A 10,358-nucleotide genomic window follows, 5' to 3' on the forward strand; every position below is an offset into this window, starting at 1 on the left:
TGCCCCGTGCGAGGGGTGCGAGCCAGCCCCCCAGGGAGCCCGCTCGCTGCACTCGGGTACCCCAGGGGAAATGCAGTGCCTTGCTCAGTGCAAAGGGATGGGGGTTGCACCCGCAGGAGAAAGGCCCCGACTATCTGCCGCTGGAGCAGGTTTCCTCGGAGCTATCCTGGCACGAGCAACTGCAGAACAGGACTCGATCTGCAGACGCGGTGGCCGTTGTGCAGCTACCGCCCGGGTTTTTGAACCAACGGACTGGAAGGATGAGGCTGGAGGTCCCTGCCCTGTCTATGAAAGAGCCTGCAATAAACTCAGCCCCAAGGAGATAAACTGGCCTTACCTTGTGCCCTGAGCTGTGCAGCTGGACCCATAGCATTCAGCCTCAAGAGTTTGGCCAGAGCGTTGGATGTTGTCTCAGCCACCCGCAGGGGCCAGAGCAAGAGGCATTTCCTTGGCAGCAGTCAGACCGCACAGAGGTTTGGACAGCGCTCCCAAGCACACAGACAGGCCGTGCGGAGACTAGAGCCCGTGTGTGATGGGATCTGTCCATTCTCCCATTGCTGCCTGCATCAGCTGGCAGGGGGGTGCATGGCTCAGCTTGGCTCCTGCGCTGCGCCCCAGGCTCCCCACCATGGGGCTAACCCACCCCCAGCAATAGTGACCCAGGCTGGAACGGGCTCAGCTGCTTCATTTACTCCTATTAGCAAAGCAGGCATGCAAGGAGAATGAATTGGGTGGTGTCTGGCCCCTGCGCTCTCTGTGGATTTGCCTTTGCTGGTTACATTCTCAGACTGCGAGACAGACAAAACACAGCTGGATTTCCACATCCCCAGCTGGATATGCAACATGGGGGGACACACATCCTTTCTTTTCACTTATAAACCAAGCATGTTTGAAGTAAGAACAATGCTAGACTCCCCCAGCTCATTCTACAATTGCTTTTCCAAACTGACACTTTGAAGAGTGGCCGATGAGGGCTGGCACGAGGTGGCACTGTCCCTGGGAAGGAAAAATCCAGCGCTTGGCTGTCTGACAGCTAGATGAAGACACTTCCCTCCACACGCATGAAATTACTTATGCTGTGTCTGATCTGACTTTGCTGTGAAGAAGCTTTCCTCCCTTCGCTTGCTTGCTTCAAGCATGCAACCAAAACAGGAATTTGCGCAAGCTGGTACCAGGCCCAGGGGCAGAAAACCTGGCAACGTCAGTGCTTAAAAAAAAAATTTTAAAAATAAAAAATCAGCCTGTTTATCATTTCTTTGACTGGATAATTGCAAGCTCCTTCCTAGTGCTGTATTCCAAGGTCACAGCAAGCACTTGCTCTCGATCCAGCGACTTCCTAGAAAGAAGCCCAGGCATCTGTTGCAATAGCTAGCTGGTGAAGGGTTCCCTTCTCTCTCTGATCCAGTAGTTAGGAGCTCTCTCTGAATCTGTCTTGCAGATCTGCACTTTCTCCCCCTTGGATACGAGTTGTCCAGTCCTTGCCAGGCTCTTTGCAGCTGCTGCCCCAAATTCTGGCTCCATTTGCATGTACGTTGATGCCTGTGCACACAACATGCCTCACCTCAGCGCACGCAGTTCTCAGGACAGACTCGGCTTGCCACATGCAGGTGTGCAGGGAGGATCTCTACGTCTCAAGCAGGTTATTCCCAGAGGTTTTCAAGGCAACTCATAGAAACCTGCTGGCACAGCAAATCCCACGTGTAGGCATGTTCACAGGCCTTTCCTGATGTCTGCAGGAGCTCCCAGTAGAGTGGAGAAATCTTAGCACATCATTTTTTACAGGACTTCTGTTGCGAGGACCTAATTCTGTTTCCTGCAAACAGTCAAAATGAAAGGGTTTCCTCTCCAACTTTTTCTCTTTTCCAGTCCCAGCACTTCAAATTGCTGGACTGAGATGCCCTGCACTTGGTTCTCTTCTTTCCAGGCTAACAGAAGCCCGTGTGTTTTAGGACCCTCGTTCCAGTGGTGAGGAGAAGAGAGAAAACCACTGGCAGGAAGGGAAATGCGGTTGAAGAACCGTGGTGGGAGGAAGGCTAGGAGAACGTGGTATCGATGAGGGGTGGGATGAAATGAGCTGTACCCACCTGCAGCTGCCCGCTGGGTGCGAGAGCAGGTGGGAGGCTCTGCAGGTACTACAGAATAATGGCAGGGACCTCAGGACCATCTCATCTGACCCCAGCACCAATGCAGGAAGCACTGTTTTAACAAAGGAAAAGTTATCTCCACTGTTAGCTGGTTTCCAAGCCGAAACGCTGATGCCAGGTGCGTGCATACGTGCATGTGCAGGCAGCATGTCGGGGGGAGGAGGTACCATCATGAATGAGATTCAGTCCGTCTCCCCTTCCCAAGTACTGCCCTCCACGCCCATGCTGATTTATAAATAACTCCAACACAATGCAGAAAAATAATGGGCTTCTCACAGTCCCGTTGCATCCACTTTGCTTTACATTAGAGCAAAGCCAGTGGCATCTTTCTGCATTACAGAGCCTCCGCCTGGCACATCAGTTGCTGCCAGCTCTCTGCACAAGGTACCGCTCTTCCCCCGTGGCTTCTCGCCTCTCTGTAGGGGCCTGGTGTTAGCTGGAGATAATTAGACTTCAGGGATCCTTGCTGATGTTTGAAACCATTCCTTGTGCCAGCCCCGGGATGGTCTAACTTGAGCATGGTGCAGCGTTCACCTACCCCCACCCCTGTCCAAGCCTTTTTTGGCTTGGGAATCAGTCCTTTGCCCGGTAGATTGTATGTCTAGCGTAGTGAGGTTCCCTCTATGGAAACCACCCACCTTCCAGCATTTTTCTATGTCGGTTTTCCATGGCAAGGGCTAAGCAGCTTTTAATGCACAGGTGAAAGGGGCTCCCTTTGGCCTGAGAGCTCTCCTGGCAGCAGCCCACCTCTCTCCAGTAGCAGGTGTCCTCGCAAAGGAGCGGCCTAGAGACAGCAGCAGCCTCCTTGCTCCTGGTGACAATAAAAAGCTGTTTGCAGTCCCATTTTCTTGGCACAGTGTCATTTCCAGACACGGAGCTGTTTCATCATCTAGCACAACCTGGCTCACAAAGCTGTCCTTGCAGAAAGAAAACCTCTGTCAGCAAGGGAGAGCTCTCCCTCCGGAAACCTGCACGGTACTAGACTAGGGACTCTGCCTGTCACGCAATGAGAAGTACGTCGCCAGACATTTTTTTCTTGAAATGCCTTGAACGTAAATGGGTGTGGAGGTATCATGGATCCAGCCTGGGAAATAAGCTATAGCCAAATATACTGTGCCCAGTGAGGGGGGAGAATGGGATGAAACTTGCACCTAGATGGTTGTGAACTTGCCTCTCTGCTGGATATTATGGAAAGGACAGGTGTGTGTTAGTATCATGGTGTTGAAGTGGTTGTGATGGATGTTTTGCATACATCTAAGTGCCAGATTTTGAGACTCTTATTCTGGTTTGGTAGCAGGGTCTCAGGAGCAATACTGTTGATTCAAGAGTAAAGTGAGCCTGAATGGGAACAGGAGTGTCCTGATCTATATGACTCCAGGTGTCAGAGCAAACCATGCCAGAGGTGACCTTGCATGTGGAAGATCTCGTGATGGTTTGCAGTGGAGCATGGCAGTAGCACTGGGTGGTGCATGGGAGTTGGAAAGAAACATGCACGAGACGTGTCTGGGACACTTTTATTGCAAAAGGCAGGGCTTCCTAGCTTTGGTGTCCAGAGAGAAATGGGATCAAGCAGACACAGCCACTTGGGGTGTGGACATCTGCACAGACACGTTAGCAATACTAATCCATGGTGAGAATTTTAAACCGCTTGTTTATACAGGATCCATTTGACCCTGAAAGGAGCAAGCACAGCTTCTACCTCGGGTTGACTGGAGAGACGGGTTGTTATTTCCCGATGAACATCAATTCTGTTTGTCGGCTGGCTCGGGCTGTGCTAGGGGACGGAGTTCCTCCTGCTGGTCTCCCCCTTCAGTGGAGAAGTTGGGCTGTCTGTGGGGACCGGCACACCCATGTCCTCCGAACTGGACCGAGCTCTGGTGCTCACGGGCTCCCTGCTGGGGTCTGAACGCTCCCAGTAAGCGCACTCCGCTTTCAGGTCCTGCATGCCGGCGTGCAGCTGTAGTAGCTTCTCCAGCAGCTGCTGGTCCTGGAGCTGCATCTCGGACTGCAGCGGGACATAAGAAGATAGAGGCAGGCTGAGTCTCTAGCATTGCACTAGACCCTGGATCCTGAGCCTGATCTGGTAGAGCAGGTGGGCAGACGCAGCAGAGCTGATGCAAGGGACCCACCTCATCTAAGCACAGAGGTGCTTTCTGAACCCTGCCCCCCAGCCCTTGACTTCTTCCTGCCTTGTTCGTTGTCCTAGGCCAACTAGATGACTGAAGATAGCGACTGCATGAAGGGGCCAGCGAGGACGAGGAGAGGGTCTGCAGATGGAGGGACATGAGGGGTGAAGGGTTGCTGAACACATCTCATGTGTTGAAGGGTGGGGAAAAGAAACTTTTACAAGATGAAGGGACAGGTGGGAAAGACCCTCTGTGTTCAAGAGGAGCCTGGGTCTGACGATTGCGTCTTATGCCACGTCTTTGCACCAGAAGTGCTCTCACCAAACTCATCTACAGCAGTGGTTTTCAATCTGCGGTCCACGCGGGGTCCAAGGACTGTCTAAGGGGTCCATGGAAGATGACTACGGCCAATTAAAAATAAGTGAATACCTACTCTTACAATTCCAAGGGGTGCACACCTACACTCAAAATTTCCAAAGAGATCCACAAATGGAAAAAAAGGTTGCAAATCACTGGTCTAAAGGAACCAGCCTAATTCAGGCATAGCTGCATTAATATTAAGGGTGTGGTATCAGCACAGCCATCAGAATATCATCAGTATAAGTGAACAGGCTAGCTGAGCATCAGGCGCACTTATGCTGATGTAATGGTGCCCACGCTGGCACTTCTGCTGATTTAGCTACTTGCAGAGAGAAGCTGCACCCCTTTCCTGAGCAGCTCAGCTGGGCTGAAATCCTAGAGGCCGGAGGCTGAACTTCAGGTGCCCCTGCCCGCAGGGCGAGAGGACAAATGAACATGGAAGGGGCACGCAGAAAGCAACTCAGTGGACCAGAGAGGCGAAATCAGGGAGATGGCATGCCTGAGAGAGTCAGGAAAGAATCAGCCCATTTGTAAGCCTGCATGGCTGCAGGTTGAGTCTTACAGAGACTGGTACTGCACAGACACGGAGGAAGAGCAAATCCCCATCTCAGAGGCCTTGCTAGCTAAGCAGGCCAGACAGTGGAGGGGAAAAAGCCCCATTTTCCAGGTCAGGAAACTGAGGCAAGGAGAGATCAGAGGACTTGCCCAAGGTCACTTGGCGAGTCTGGTGCCAGGCAGATTCACCTGTGCAACAGCCCTGATGCCAGGACCTTTCCTAGCTCCGCAGCCCACAGAGATCGGTGATTTGGGGCCGGTGCGTCAGGGTGAGGGGCACGAAGTGGCCTGCGAGCACATGTGACAGCGCATGGCTCTGAGCAGCGAGGTGCCCTGGCTTAGCATGGCGGGGGTGTGCTGTTACACAGAGATGCTGTCTGTCCTCGTGTGCCCGGGTAGGAGGCACTGGAAGCACAGGGGCGGACACAGATCGTTGCCTCTGTGCAGGGCTGTGCCCGAGCTCCAGAAACGCTCAGCTGTTTTCTCCTTCATCAAGGCCTGACCTCTGCGTCACCTTGAGACGCGCGTCTGCTGGCGCACAGGCTGCGGTGGAAAGCTATGAATACTAACGAGGCAGGAAGGAAACTTTACCACCCAGGCAGGGCCACAGCCAAGGCAGCCTCGGCACGTCACCCTGGAGCAGGCTCCCTCCAGCTTCGCCCTCCTCTGCCCAGAGACCTGCCGGGGCACCCTGATGATGACAGCCAGGCCCTGCAGCATCCTCTCCCTCGGGCCCCTCTTTCCCTCTCGTCCTCCCATTCCTGTGCCCTCTTTCCCCCAAAAGCACACTTAATTCTCTTCCCTATGTGGACCCCTCTTCTGCTCCTCCATCTACGCGTTGCCCCCTCCCCTTCTCACATCCCACCTTCCCTCCCACCCCATGTCTAGCTATTTCTCAGCTTCTCTCTCACCTGCTACCACTAGCTTACATGCCTTTTCTCCTCCTCTCTTCTCTGGCCTCCCTGCCTTTGGCTGTAGCGCTCTCTTGCTGCCCAGAGCTGAAGCATAAATCCCAGCCCCCTTCTCCCTGTGCCCCCTGCCCTCATACTTGCAGCCCGAGATCCCTGTGATCCGTACTCCAGGCTGCCCCTTCTTGGCGATCGCGTGGCCTCATGTTCAGCCCTCTGTTGCAGCAGGGGGGAAAGGTCTATCTGTAACGGGGGAGGGCAGTCAACCTCGGGCCCTTGCATATCCCATGTCACAGTCAACCTCCACCCTTGCAGCAGGCAGCATGGTGCTTGTTGGTGCTCCGTTGCTTTCCTGCTCACTGCAGGCTCAGGCTGTTGGAGAGCACTGGCATTTTGCAGGAGGGAGCCAGGACGATTATTGGGGTGATCTCACCCTCTGCCAGCTGAGCCCCTACTGTAAGGCTTGACACCATTCCCGGCACCGAGCGTCAGAGGATGAGGCATAGGAGCAATCACGTGGTTGGGCCTTTCCAGCTGGCTGATGGCACCTGGCTCTATCCCACTGAGACAGGCTCGATGAGCAAACATCAGCACAGAGACAGTGGGCAGGTCCTGGAGCAGACGTGCCACTATTTGTGACCAGTGCACGTGGTGTCACTGCTCTAGCTTCCCAGGTGTAGGGAAGAGTCAGCATATACCGTACATAAAGCACTCTGAATGCCCAATAAATGGTAGCTCAGTGTGCACACGTGTGTATATGCACGCACTGGCACACACACTCTCACCCTGACACGCACTGGCACAAAAATCACCACTCTCTGGGGACTGCAAAGCTAAGAAGGGTCCTCGCATCAAGGCTGTCACATAGGTAAATCTGCCTGGCACCAGACTCACCAGGTGACCTTGAGTAAGTCTCCTGATCCCTCATTGCCTCAGTTTTCCCACTTGTAAAATGGGGCTCTTTGCTCATAAGGCACTTGGAGTGCACGATAAATGATGGTTCAGTGTGTGCATGCACATGTGTATATGCATACAGACACATGGCTTTGCAAGTGTGTGCTCTTATGAACTGGAACTTGCGAATGAACTCCCATTTCTGTGGGAAAACCAATGTGAGAATTTCTGAACCTGTTTGCATGAATAGGTGCATGTAGACTCGCGTGCCAATCTTCATGTTTGCATGCTTGTTTCAGGTGTATGGGCACGCGCACATGTCTGGATGCACTCATTCTCTCACAGCAGAGAAAGAGTTATCAGTAGGTCTATCAAATTGGAAAAGCTCTTACCAGTTCTCTCCTCAGCCAGGCCAGGGCATGCTCTAGATGTGCTTTCTGCTCCTCCTCCAGTTGCATTCCCCCAGCACAAAGCAACCATGAAGTCGCCAGCCCTACGTGCTGGGCAGACAAACTAAGGACTCTGGGATCTCTCCCCTCTGCCCCCACCTTGTCCTCGAGCTGCTCTGGGGCTGCTACACACAGCTCCGCAGCCTGTCCTGTGCAGCAGCGCCGGGCGGGGAGTGAGGAAAACAGAAGCAACTGGTGACTCAACTTTGGAAATGTTTTTTTTTCCCCCCTCTCTCTCCAGACTGCAGCACTCAGAGCAGGGAGGGAGCAGCAAGTCACGCACAACAGCACCTGACTTCCAGCGCTTCCACAAAGAGCGGACACGGGCTGCTTGCTTCAGGCAGGAGAGAAAGCAGCGCAAGCCAAGCAGGGAGGCCAAGCTGCCACTTGCTCTTGGCAGGCGTGCTGGAGACGGGAACACACAGGCAGAGCAGCTGGGAGGGGGGGAACATCAAGGCCATGCATCTTGCTGGTGGCAGCTGTTATGGTTGAATTGCTTGGTAGAACTTCACTCCCCATCCAGACCTCTAAGGGACTTGCCCAGGATCCTGAAGCCTATCGGAGAGCAAGGAGCTGGACCATGCCCTGCAGTCCATCTTTCCTAATGCATGTCCATGCGCACCCCTGCAGCAGGGACAGGGGCCCGAAGACAGGCTGCTGCATAACAAGGATCTGCAGGCCTGGGATGCTATGTAGGACCTGGGATGGTCTTCCCGGGGGCAACACATGGCACAAGAGAGCACCCCCTTCCCCTCCACCCCAGGCCTCTCCTGTTGCACAAGTGCCATGTTCCTTGCCTGCAAAGAGAGGTGGCAGGTGCTCTGGGGTGGGCAGAAGTCAGCTGTTATCAGCAAAGTGGAGCAAGAGGATCTGTCTGCTCCTCTATACATGCCACGGGGGTGTTGAACCCTGCAGGCAGCCTAGGGCACATCCTCCCTGCCCTGGACCGTGCCAGGAGCACAGCAGCAAAGCCTGGGCTGCCTGCTCTGCACCTGCCATGCTTCAAAATGGAAGTGATGCACCACTCAGAGCAGTGCTGGACCCACGCCAATGAGCTAGCCGTCTCAGGCAGGCTCACAGACGAGCACCGGGTAAGCCCCCACGGGCTGAGCCATCTGTTTGGGCAGGGGCATGCCCGGAGCAGGCGTGCTGTGCTTCCTAGCGTGGCTCAGAGGCAGCAGAGAAACGCCCTCGGAGCAGGGGTGTTTTCACCTCCACGCTGCCTTTCAGCGCGCAGCAGGACTTGTCAGCAGGGCTCAGCCAGCTGCTTCACCGGGACAAATGGTACATAGCAGTCACACTGGGGCAGGGATAGCCGTGCCCCCTGGCTCAACTGGGGGGCCTGGCACAGCCACCCAAGCGGCAGCAGCTCTGGGCATGGAGCCCTTTCCCTCCCCTGCACGGGAGCAGGCGCTGCTGTGGGGATGTCACTCAGGCTGTGCCTGGGTAGTTGGGGCGGCAGAGGCCGTGTGCACGAGGGGAGTCCAAAGGGAGACGGGCTCCAGGGGAGTTACAGCCGCCTCCTCCCCCCGTCCCAGAGCCGGTGGCTGCCCTCCCGGTTCCCCACCCGCTTCTCAGGAGCAAACCCCCCTCCACAGCAAATCACGCTCACTGCGGCTGCTTGCTCATCCCTCTTTTCATCTCGTTACCCCAGGCACGCAGGCAGCGGCCAACACTTCCCTGCTCCTTTCTGGGACACGTCCATGCCTAGCAGGGAGAAGCGCCGGGGAAGCCACGTAGCACGCATGGGTCAGCAGGGACTGACAGGACTAGGCAGCTCTCAACGTTGGAGGCAGAGAAGAGGCCCCTGCTCTCCAGAGCCTGCGAGATGCCCTGGGCATGGCTGCAGCCTGCTACACGGGTGCTCCTGAAGCCTCCAGCCACCAAGTGCTCTTCACACCACCGGTCCCACCCACCGCCCTCCCTCCCACTCGGGTCTGGGAGGCAGAGGCAGAGGCAGAGGCAGTCCCCGCGGTGCAGAGCCTCTCTGCTTGCCACTCCTGGCCGCTGCCAAGGTCTCCCCCAGGAGGCATCCTGCCAGCTACAACCTCCAGCCAGGGGATTCCTCCCCCTTGCTGCAGCTCCCTTTGATGAGCGCCACGGCTGCCTTTTATATCCCAGCGGGCCACTCTCTCCAGCACCTGCTGCCAGGCCCTAGCTTAAAGGGGCCAAGGCCTGGCGCTGGCACACCAGGGGTGTCCAGCTTTTCAGGCCTAGCTTGCTCTGAGCCTGATCTTCCAAGGGTGGGTGCTCCCCAGATCACGTGGCCTTTTTGGAGATCCTGGACCCGGCATTCAGGATCCCATTAAAGGCACTCAAAGTACTAAACAGCTTCTTTCTCCGCTAGCAGCACCCCAGGGAGACTTTTTTGTTACAGCAAGCTCCAGCGCGTCTGCCGAGATAACGTTCCAGCCGCGCGCCTCCCCGACCTTGAGAGCCTGCTCGCGGGAAGGGCAGCGAAGGGCAGGCTCCCACCCACCCTGGTACCTGGCTAGGGCTGTGTTTGAGGCTGCCCATCAGTGCCAGCTGCAGCACGGACACTTGGCTACCACCCACGGGCCCGAGACTTGTTCGACGGACCCGAGAACCCCTTTCAACGGGCATCACGGCCCTCCAGGACGTTCTCCGGGAAATGCTGCCAGGCAGCCTGAGAAGCAAAGCCCGGCCAAGAGCTGCTTTGTCAAGAAGGCCAGGTTTAAAGATCCAGCTCAAAGGTGCTCAGAAGGGAGAGGACGAAGACGGGACGAACGGATATTGTTCCTCTTCCGAGCAGGAGGGGCCAATTCTGCCCAGCGCGGAAGCGTCCAGCGTGGGAGTCGCCGCCCCTAGCCGTGGCTCAGCCACGTTCGCGTTCACGAAGGGACCGGACACGTGCCGGGGGCAGCGGCGCGCGAGCTGCGGGGCGCCGGAGCGTCCCGGGCC

General features: G+C 55.8%; 1 protein-coding gene across 1 annotated transcript in view; it reads right to left on the reverse strand.

The window, feature by feature from the left end:
* Nucleotides 1–8,321, reverse strand: part of RAD21L1 (RAD21 cohesin complex component like 1) — a 28,238-nt gene extending 19,917 nt beyond the window's left edge. Inside the window, exon 1 of the mRNA XM_019539774.1 lies at nt 7,380–8,321. The gene's annotated coding sequence lies outside the window, so the exon portion shown is untranslated. The remainder of the gene's footprint in view (nt 1–7,379) is intronic.
* Between the last annotated feature and the right edge of the window lie 2,037 nt (nt 8,322–10,358).

Source organism: Crocodylus porosus, unplaced genomic scaffold (assembly GCF_001723895.1).
Source record: "Crocodylus porosus isolate Cpor-Errol unplaced genomic scaffold, CroPor_comp1, whole genome shotgun sequence".
In the NCBI taxonomy this organism is placed as follows: Eukaryota; Metazoa; Chordata; order Crocodylia; family Crocodylidae; genus Crocodylus; species Crocodylus porosus.